Source organism: Cherax quadricarinatus, unplaced genomic scaffold, assembly GCF_038502225.1.
Source record: "Cherax quadricarinatus isolate ZL_2023a unplaced genomic scaffold, ASM3850222v1 Contig323, whole genome shotgun sequence".
In the NCBI taxonomy this organism is placed as follows: domain Eukaryota; kingdom Metazoa; phylum Arthropoda; class Malacostraca; order Decapoda; family Parastacidae; genus Cherax; species Cherax quadricarinatus.
Window position 1 is genome coordinate 86426 of NW_027195349.1, and position 10163 is coordinate 96588.

General features: G+C 38.4%; 1 non-coding gene across 1 annotated transcript; it reads left to right on the plus strand.

Moving 5' to 3' along the window:
* Nucleotides 1-563: 563 nt before the first annotated feature.
* LOC128697695 (E3 ubiquitin-protein ligase pellino) lies at nucleotides 564-9394 on the plus strand. The gene is made up of 2 exons (XR_011391142.1): nucleotides 564-684; nucleotides 7677-9394. It is a non-coding gene; the product is annotated as an E3 ubiquitin-protein ligase pellino (transcript).
* The last annotated feature ends 769 nt before the right edge of the window (nucleotides 9395-10163 follow it).

Below are 10163 nucleotides of genomic sequence, written 5' to 3' on the forward strand. Positions count from 1 at the left end.
AACCCTAATGCAAGCAAAGTTTTTAATCTAATAAATGGGAAAGGAGACTGAAGATAGCACCATCTGAAGTGTGAAGGAATCTTACAAAATCAGTAAGACTCATTCTGTATCTTGGATAAGGAAGAATGGAGAGAAAAGATATGATCATAATATACAAAATATTTTGGGGCATAGAGAGGGTAGGTAAAATTGGCTCTTTACCAAGAATAAATGAAGAGGGCAAGTGAAAATTGTGCGTGAGCCCCAGAGAGAGAGAATGTATTAAGAACAATAAGAGTTGTAAAGTGAAAGGAACTGCACAGTGACTTGATGGAAACACACTTTACAGGTGTTTCAAACTAGAAATGACAAATGTTTGTCTTGTCAGTATAAAGTGTAGAATGAGTTTGAAGATCAAGAACTCATCCCCACCTCAAATTCAGATGCATAATTGCATATAGAGGGGAAAATTTTTATGTTTATGACCTTTTGCCTTTTTTACATTATAAAGACATAGTTAAACTGTTGTTTTTGATGCATTATAGTAACATTGTGATAGTCTACTTCTAACCTGTTAATATTCTTTCAGGTTGGGCCAGTAGTTAAACTTTGTATGGGCAATGAGCCAGCATTTTATGTTGACAGTGGCCCCCCAACTTTCTGTTTCAATCCATGTGGACATATGGCATCAGAAAAAACCGTCAGGTGAGTCATTACAGTCTAAGTATTTTTCCTGAGCAGTAGTTTGTTAGCAACGTGTAGTTATTGTGAAGGGTTGTTTCTGGCAGTGGCAAAAGGACAGTATAACCTATGACTCCATCACCCACTAATTTATTAATGCAAAACTGATGTTACTAAATATATACCATAAAATTTTAGAAATCAAATATCTTGTTTAACTAGATTTACATGAAAATGCAGGAAGTGTGCATGTACATCTTCATGCACTACACTTGCATAGATTAACTAAAATTATCAGTTACATAGTTCCACTTTGTCAGTGCATCATTATTATACAGTGGCCACAAAAATAATCTAGAAATTTCTAATGCAAAAAAAATCTAAACACTAGATTTTGGTGTATACATTTCACTTCAATTTCCACCATAAGAAAGTGGCAGAGCTTGTGATGGCTTAGTGTACTGGAGCTGGTCTTGCTCCAACATTCCCCACCACCTGGTCACAGACTGGGCTGCGGGGGCATTGACCCCCGGAACTCTCTCCAGGTAAACTCCAGGTAACCCCACTCTTCAGTGCTCTTCCAGAGCTCAATGAATAGGAAGGATTGCTACGTTGTTACTCATTGCCCATTTTTTCACTAGACCACGAACTTTGCCATGCTGTATCTCTGCTCCAGGTTCCCAGAATGGGTTGAACTAAACTTTCAGATGTAGATAAGACTCGAGCACTCGCCCTATGTATATGAGTAGCTGCAGTCCTGAAGACGACTAGGATAGCAGTTTACCATCTCTAGAAAGCAGCTGCCTCACTCCCACCTGGCACTGTACCACCTAGGAAGGTGGGGGTCTGGAGCCCCTAAAAAGACTTCTTTTTGCACAGACAGTGTTATCAGATCCTGCCATAACAGCCGGAGACCTCAAGAAAAAGCATCCTGCACTCCTGAAAGACATGGCAATGCAAACCATTTAGCACCGACTGCAAAAGGACCTGAAAATGTGTCCTCGATGTGCCGCCAAGAAGCCCATGCTAACTGAAGCCATGAAGAAGAAACAGCTTCAGTTCTGCAAGAAGTTCAAGGATTGGCCCTCAGATCAGTGGCAGAAGGCGATGTTCGGCAGCGAGAGTACCTTCAAGCTCATCAGGAGTGGCTCCAAGACCGTCTGTCGTCCCAGTGGTGTGTCCTGTTATGACTCGTGGTATGCTGTGAAGACAGTAAAGCACCCTGACAGTGTTATGGTCTGCGGTGCTTTTAGTGGTTATAAGGGCAGAGGTGGAACATTATGATGAAAGGAAGTAATTATATCGAGGTGTTAAGGGACCACATGCTGACATTTTGGAACATGCACGAGTGTGATTTTTTATTCATGATGGTGCCCCTGCCCATAAGTCAAAAGGAGTGAAAAAGTTCCTCAAGGACAATAATATCAGTGTTTTGGAGTGGCCAGGCAATTCCTGACCTAAATCCTATTGAGAATGCCTGGCATGTGATGAAAAATGAGATTGCAGAAGCTCAACCCACCAATATCACAGACCTGAAGGAGGCACTGAAAAAGCTCTGGCTCAGCATGGATGCCTCCCTCTTCTCCACCGTCGCCACTTCGATGCCCAGGTGACTTCAGATGGTGATAAAGAACAATGGTAGCATGACCAAGTACAGTGGACCCCCGAGTTTCGTGATTAATCCGTTCCAGAGAGCTTGCCTAAAGTCAAAATTCACAAAACTCAAAACCATTTTCCCCATAAGAAATAATGGAAATAAAATTAATCCATTCCAGACACCCAAAAATATTAAAATAAATTTTTTTTTTTTCAAATTAAATAAAGATTTACATAATGAAAACAATCAGAAATCAAGTACATGCATTTAAAAAAATAATAACAACATTACACTTACCTTTACTGAAGACTTCATGAAAACAATCAGAAATCAAGTACATGCATTTAAAAAAATAATAACAACATTACACTTACCTTTACTGAAGACTTCTGCATGGATGGAAGACGGGAGGAAGGTGTACACTGTTTTTTGGAAGGAGAATCTCCTTCCATTAGGACTTTGGTATGAAGTCCATATCTGGGGTTACTTCCCGTCTTCTTTTAATGCCACTGGGAACAACTTGAGTCACTGGACCCCTGTCGCACAAAATATCTGTCCAGAGAGGTCTGTTTCTGGCGTTTCTTTAAGATTTCCCTGAAGTGGGACACAACACTGTCATTGTACATGTTGCCAATATGGCCTGCAACAGCTTTGTTAGGGTGAAGTTCATCCATAAATGTTTGCACTTCAGTCCACTTTGCACAAATTTCCTTAATTTTTGAAGAAGGCATCTTCCTCCATCTCTCTTCCTCCTCCTCTGCAGCAGTTTCCTGAGCTGTGATCTCTTGCTGTTGCAGATGAAGCTCTTGCAGCTCTTCAGTGGTTAGTTCTTCCCCGTGGTCCTCCACCAACTCTTCCACATCCTCACCACTCCCCTCCAACCCCAGGGATATCCCCAATGCCACAATAGTTTCCACAACTGGCATAGGCTCCTTAGGGTCAGCCCCAAACCCTTTAAAATCCCTCTTTTACACAATCTGGATACAGTTTTCTCCAGGCAGAGTTCAAAGTCCTGGAAGTCACTCCCTCCCAAGACTTACCTATAAGGTTTATGCAATGGAGGATATTAAAGTGATCTTTCCAGAACTCTCTTAGGGTCAATTCAGTGTCTGAGGTCACTTCAAAGCACTTTTGAAACACTGCTTTTGTGTAGAGTTTTTTGAAGTTTGAAATGACCTGCTGGTCCATAGGCTGGAGGAGAGTTGTTGTATTAGGGGGCAAGAACTTCACCGTGATGAAACTAAACTCCTCCACTATTTGCTCTTCCAAGTCTGGAGGATGAGCAGGAGCATTGTCCAGTAACAGGAGGCACTTGAGTGACAGTTCATTTTCCAGGAGGTATTTCTTCACACTGGGGCCAAACACTTCATTAAACAAGTCTAGGAAAATATCCCTTGTGACCCATGCCTTACTGTTAGCCTTCCACATCACACACAAATTACTCTTGGCGACACTGTATTTCTTGAACACTGGAATTTTCAGAGTGATACACCAGTAAAGGCGTCACTTTAAAATCCCCACTAGCATTACTACAAAATATGAGAGTAAGCCTATCCTTCATAGGCTTGTGTCCTGGGAGTGCCGCTTCCTCCTGCGTGATGTAGGTCCTCTTTGGCATTTTCTTCCAAAAGAGGCCTGTTTCGTCACAATTAAACACTTGTTGGGGTTTGAATTCTCCAGTGTCTAAGCACTCCTTAAACTCCTGTACAAACTTCTCAGCTGCAATTTTGTTAGAACTGGCAGCCTCACCATGCCTTATCACACTGTGAATGCCACTACGCTTCTTAAATCTCTCAAACCAACCTTTGCTGGCTTTAAAATCGCAAGCATCACCACTTGTTGCAGGTATTTTCTTTAGGAGATCACCGTGCAACTGCCTTGCCTTGCCTTTTCACATATTATCAACTGCGAACACTATCTCCTGCTAACTGTTTTTCGGTAATCCACACCAACAATAACCTCTCCACTTCTTCAGGGATTTGTAATCTCCTTTTTGTCAGCATATCTACCCCTTTTGCAACAACAGCACACTTTATTTCCTTTCCTTTCGCCACGACCAAAGTGATGGTTGAATGGGGTTTGCCATACATCCTGGCAAGCTCTGTAACACGCACTCCACTCTCATATTTTTCAATGATTTCCTTCTTGAATTCGATCGTGTTCCTCACTTTCTTTACCAAAGGGCTTGCACTAGCTTTCCTTGGGCTCATGGTGACTTATTTAGCAGTTGTAATTGCAAAAAACAATGGATTATTACGTATGAACCCTCGGGGTGATGGTCACGTGTTGGTAAACAATGGCACACCGAGCGTGAATCACGTGGGAGACTGGCTTGGTGTGCGTGGTGATGGGCGGACGGGTACCAGACGGTCGCCGAAACACGAGTCTAATCACGAAACTCGAGGCCAAATTTTTCCAAAAAAACTTGCCGAAGGTCGAATTTCACGAAAGTCGAGGCTGCCGAAACTCGAGGGTCCACTGTACTAGTTGGAAGCTAAAAAGTGAAAATATAATACATGTACATACATTAAGTTGCATTTTTCATTTTATTGTCCAAAAATTATTAATGTATAGATTTTATTTTGTGGCCACTGTATATGGTAAAGTGGTGGTAGCATTTTTAAGTACAGGTTGACCATCACTAATACGGCATCATTGGTACCTGTAGGGTGCCGGATTAGTGATTTTGCTGGTTACAGAGTGGTTAGGTTAGAATATACAACCTAACAGTGATATTTATGCATTGGCAGTTTCACTTTATGCCCTATTTTTGGCCCATTCCATTGTTCCAGTCTACCAAACTCATAGCTGTTTTGCTAGTATTCCGTCTATTCTGTCGATTGAGTACAAGAAACTGCCCATTTACCTATTTCAGCTACCCAATAAAGTGGCCAGAAATTGGTAATTGGCCAATTTCACACAAATTTCAAGAGATGCCAATTTCAAAATAGGATCCAGAATAAACAATGCAGACATTCCTGGCACTAAAATAACATTTTCTCTGTTCATTAATCACATCTCCTGGCCCATCTTATATTACACTTGCTTTGTATTTTAAATTTTTAGTCACACAAAAAATAGAAGATTTACTGTTATACAGACTACTACATTATTGTAATAATTGTATAAATAATGTCTACCCATTCATGATTTTATATTAGACTGGCCAGTTGGATATGTATTGGACGATGACATTTGTTTACTCTTGAACATCAGCAAAAATCAAACATTTCTGCTACTTAGAGCTCAATTTCAAGGTACTATTTTCCATCATGAAACCAATCAAAATCATGTCTATTTCTGTAATATATCTATCATTCTCTTAAATGAGACCAAAAAAACGAGAATACAACCATAAAAACCATATGAAAATACACCGCAAATTCACTGATTTACACCAAAATCATGATCTGTTTTTTCTCGTACACTGCATGCTGTAGGATTTTTTATATAGCGCACACTTACCACACAGACCTATTCTCTCATATTTAGGCTCAAATTTACTTGTCACAGCTTATCTGAGTGAACTGAGCTGATGGCAACCGACATTGGCTTCAAAGCCACCTTATCTTTTATGGACAATGTGCGGTGTTTGTGCATTACATATTGAGAAGCATTTCTTTTATTCATTGGAACCATGACTAGGGCTAAAAGTGAGAAGGTTATAACAATAAATATAGAAAAAGACATTAGAATGACTTGTGCAGCAAGTAGCGCCACCAAACAGTATTGGTAGGTTGGTGTGGCGACCCCAGAAATTTGAAATTATGCTAGCCAAAACTAGTGCCAGATTACTGATTGCCGGATTAGCAACCTCCATTACTAATAAATTATAAGTTATGCTGAGCAGCACTTGAAAAGTTTATCATGCCAGTTGGTGAGTGTTAGAAAACAGACATGTGAGGAACTGAGTAACTTGGTTCCATAATAGAAACTGAGAAGCCAGTAGCAAGATTTACACATTATAGTTGGGAGGGGTGTTGGCCAGTGTTTGAGGCATTGAGGTTATGTTTGAGTAAGTGGGTGGGAATTATTCTCATAAAGTTAGTAAGAAAGGTCTATGACTTGTCAGCATCACCAAAGTAAATTCACAAGTATTAAGCAACAAACTGATGCTGTGAGATTATAACTCTGGACTGTGTTCATAGTAGCATTTCTACCTATTTAATAAGGTAATGCCTTAAGATTATTCAATATATCAAGTTGTATTGTAATAAAAGTAACAGTTATATGTAAGTTGCAATTTTTAAGATTTCTTGAATAGATAAAGCCACATTGTACAGTACATAGGAATTTCTAGAGATCTATTTTTTTTTTTTAATAAATTTATATTAAAATGGTTATTAAAACATTTTTTGGGTTGTGAATGCTGCAGCAAGGAGGAGGCTGGAGGCCTTGGAGATGTGTTAAAGGGCATTGTGTGGTGTAAATATTATGCAGAGAATTTGTAGTGCAGAAATTAGGTGGTGTGGAGTTACTAAAAATATTAGTCAGAGGGCTAAAGAGGGGTTGTTGAGGTGGTTTGATCATTTAGAGAGAATGGAACAAAGTAGAATGACTTGGAGAATGTACAAATCTGTAGTGGAAGGAAGGCATGGTAGGGGTCATCCTAGAAAAGGTTGGAGGGAGGGAGGTCAAGGTTTTGTGGGCAAGCAAGCATGCGTGAACGTGTTAGATAGGAATAAATGAGAATGAATGGTTTTTGGGACCTGATGAGCTGCTGGAGTGTGAGCAGGGTAATATTTTGTGAAGGGATTCAAGGAAACTGGTTAGCCGGACTCGAGTCCTGGATATGGGAAGTATAATGCCTGCAATGTCAAGGAGAGGATTGGGATATTTTCTGTTTGGAGTGACATCTAAACTGTCGTATCTGAGCACCTCTGCAAAGACAGTGATTATGTACGAGTGATGGTGAAAGTGTTGAACGATGATGAAAGTTTTTTTCTTTTTGGGTCACCCTGCCTTGGTGGGAAATGGCTGATGTGTAAATTTTTTTTTTTTTTTTTTTTTTAATTTTTTTTTTCCAATAATAACAACTGGAATTTGAAAGAAAAGACAATGATAGTGACAGAAATACTTTTATAATTACACTTTATTTTGGTTGTCATGTTAGATGTAAAGCTATATTGCAGAAAAGCAAATTAAAAAATATGATTCCTATTATAGATAAATATGGTACGTGTACTGATATGAAGACAATATGCAAAACAACATTTACCCTGAGTGTCGTAACTTAATAAAGTTAGTCTCTTAGCTTTTTCAAGATATTATAAAGGTCAGTCTTGAGAAAAATGTAAAATATAAGCTTGTTGTGCATACTGTCTTCATACCCATACCCGTCTTCACTTTTCTACACTTATATAAAGTATTTTAATTATTCTTGTCACATACTCCATTAATTGTGAGTGTTAACCAACAGGTACTGGGCTGCGGTACCAATACCACATGGAACTAATGGGTTCCATGCAGCATGTCCATTTTGCGCCTCTCCACTTGAAGGTGATCCAGGGTTTGTTCGACTCATATTTCAAGACAATTGCGATTAATTCCCTCCCTTTATACATTGTAGTATTATGTATAGACAACCTCTGGAAATATATCTCCACCCTCGAGTTTAATTTGCACTCAACGTATTATGTTAATCAAGCCGGTTAAAAAGAGTGAATCTTAAATGCCACTTAATATCATTAAATCTGTGTTTTTATGCAACTAGGACATTGCTTGTTAAATTTTTACAAAATGAAATTAATAATACAGCCCAGTTTATTGGGTTGCACTAGCCCCTGGAAGATGTGTGCATTGGTTTTGAGTGATTTTTGTGACTGCTAAAATGAGCAAGGCCAGCACTCGTAACTATGCAGACGATACAATGGACTTGATGGCCACCCAGACACCTTACACGCTGCTTCTCACTCACTGGTCGATGGAGTGCACTCGGAACTCTCTCCCACTCCAGGAGCACAGAGTAAAAACTAATGCACTGGATCGATTTACTGATATCACATTTATATTTTGAAGACGTCTGATACATTTAAATACATTAGATAAAATGGGTAAGTTGTATCATGGTACTATTAGAATGTGTGTTTAGTTCATTGGTTGGGGCTAAGTGCCTTATAAGTGCAGACATTGTCTTGTGTATATCTCATGGAGGTGAGATGAAGCTTTAAACATAATATCATTGAGAATATAGTTACTTGGTTAAAAAAAAAATCATTAAATATAAGTAGGTGTCACTGGGTTCATTATCCTCACCTTGGGGGCAGCATTGTAATAATATCTACAATTGGAAAATTGCATTTCGTGTACTGGATTTGTCAATTTTTAAAGGGATAAGTATAAGTAAACTTGACAGTCTTCAATAGCATAACTAATTACAGCTGATCTGAACTTGTACTGTGCCATCTTTCACTTGGTGACTGTATTTGAGAGTCAGAAACATATAGCAGACTGTGTGAGGTACAACAACACACTGTGAAAATGATGATTGGAAAGTATAAATGAAGAGTTATATATTTTCCTCTTGTGTATGTGTATGTATGTATATAAATGTATGTGTATATTAAGTGTATATATGCATGTGAGCATGTATATATCGCTTGCTGCGTGGTGTGGGGAGGGGATGTAAAGTGAAGGTATGGGTGCCTTCTATATGCAACAACTAAGAATACAATACCTATGGCCCAACTGGTGTCAAGGTTTTTGACAGTTGTAAATCTCTGGTCGTGGTTACTCTGGTGCACATTACAATAAGGTTTTTACACATCGAGGAAAGTTTAGGTTACACTTTAAGAATCACTTTTTAGCTTTCATTTTATGGTGGATCTTGATAAATGAGGTTTTACTGTATAGTACAGTTATTGTACTGTACAAACTGTGCAGTTTTCCAGGAGGGAAGTGAAACCAGGCAGTGATTCTATTTAATGTTTTGTTCATGACTGACTGCTTACTAATAAATATTATGTGAATTTCTTGAGCCTGAAAGTATTGGTATTTGTTTAACAAAGTATGGTAATTATAATGAAAATGTAATCTGTGTAGAATATGTTGAGGTCTTTTATTTAAACTGTGTAATTCAGACAAATACTTTTCAGTTAAATATAATATGTACAAATAAATAAATGGGATATAAATAAAGTGCTGAAAAATATTTAACCAAGCCATGATTTTCAGCAGTGGATTCAGGTTGGACAAATTTAAGTTTAGAAAGCATATGGGAGAGCACTAGTTTGGCTGGGTGGACCAAACTCCCAGGTGGGTGAGAGTTATCTGCCTAGCATAGGCCAGTAGGCCTGCAAGAAAGGACATATTTTATTTGATGACAAACTTTAATGAAATAATTTTTCCATAGAAATGCGAGTAAAGTTTAAAATTGATGCAACGGAATACTGTATAGTCAAAAATTAGTCTTTTTAGGGATAATTTACTGTGCTTGAAGATTGGTACATAAATGGAAATGGAGGAAACAACAAGGCTGACAAGATGAATTAGCATGCAGTGCACATCTTATTCCAATAAGTATTTATCCTTAATTAAATACACTGGAACTGTATAGTAAACCAAGTGTAGCAATGTCTGATGGTTCTGCCTTACTTTTTATTGCCATTTTGACTTAAGATTCACATAGTAATTTGTAGGCATCACTTCTCACCAGTGTTATGCATTAAATACTTATTGCATTAATATACTTATTCTATAAAACAAGTTTTAGGCTGTTTACATTGCCTTGAAATGTCAAACTAGAATAAATTGCTCCACTAGAAATAAACCAAGAGTTTATTTTATTGTAGTTATGGAATTTTCAACGCTAAGACGACGACAATGTGTATCTCATATTGTGATCCCAATATTATGATACTTTAGTTCCATAAAGGTATACCACTGATATAGCAGCTTGATGCCGTGA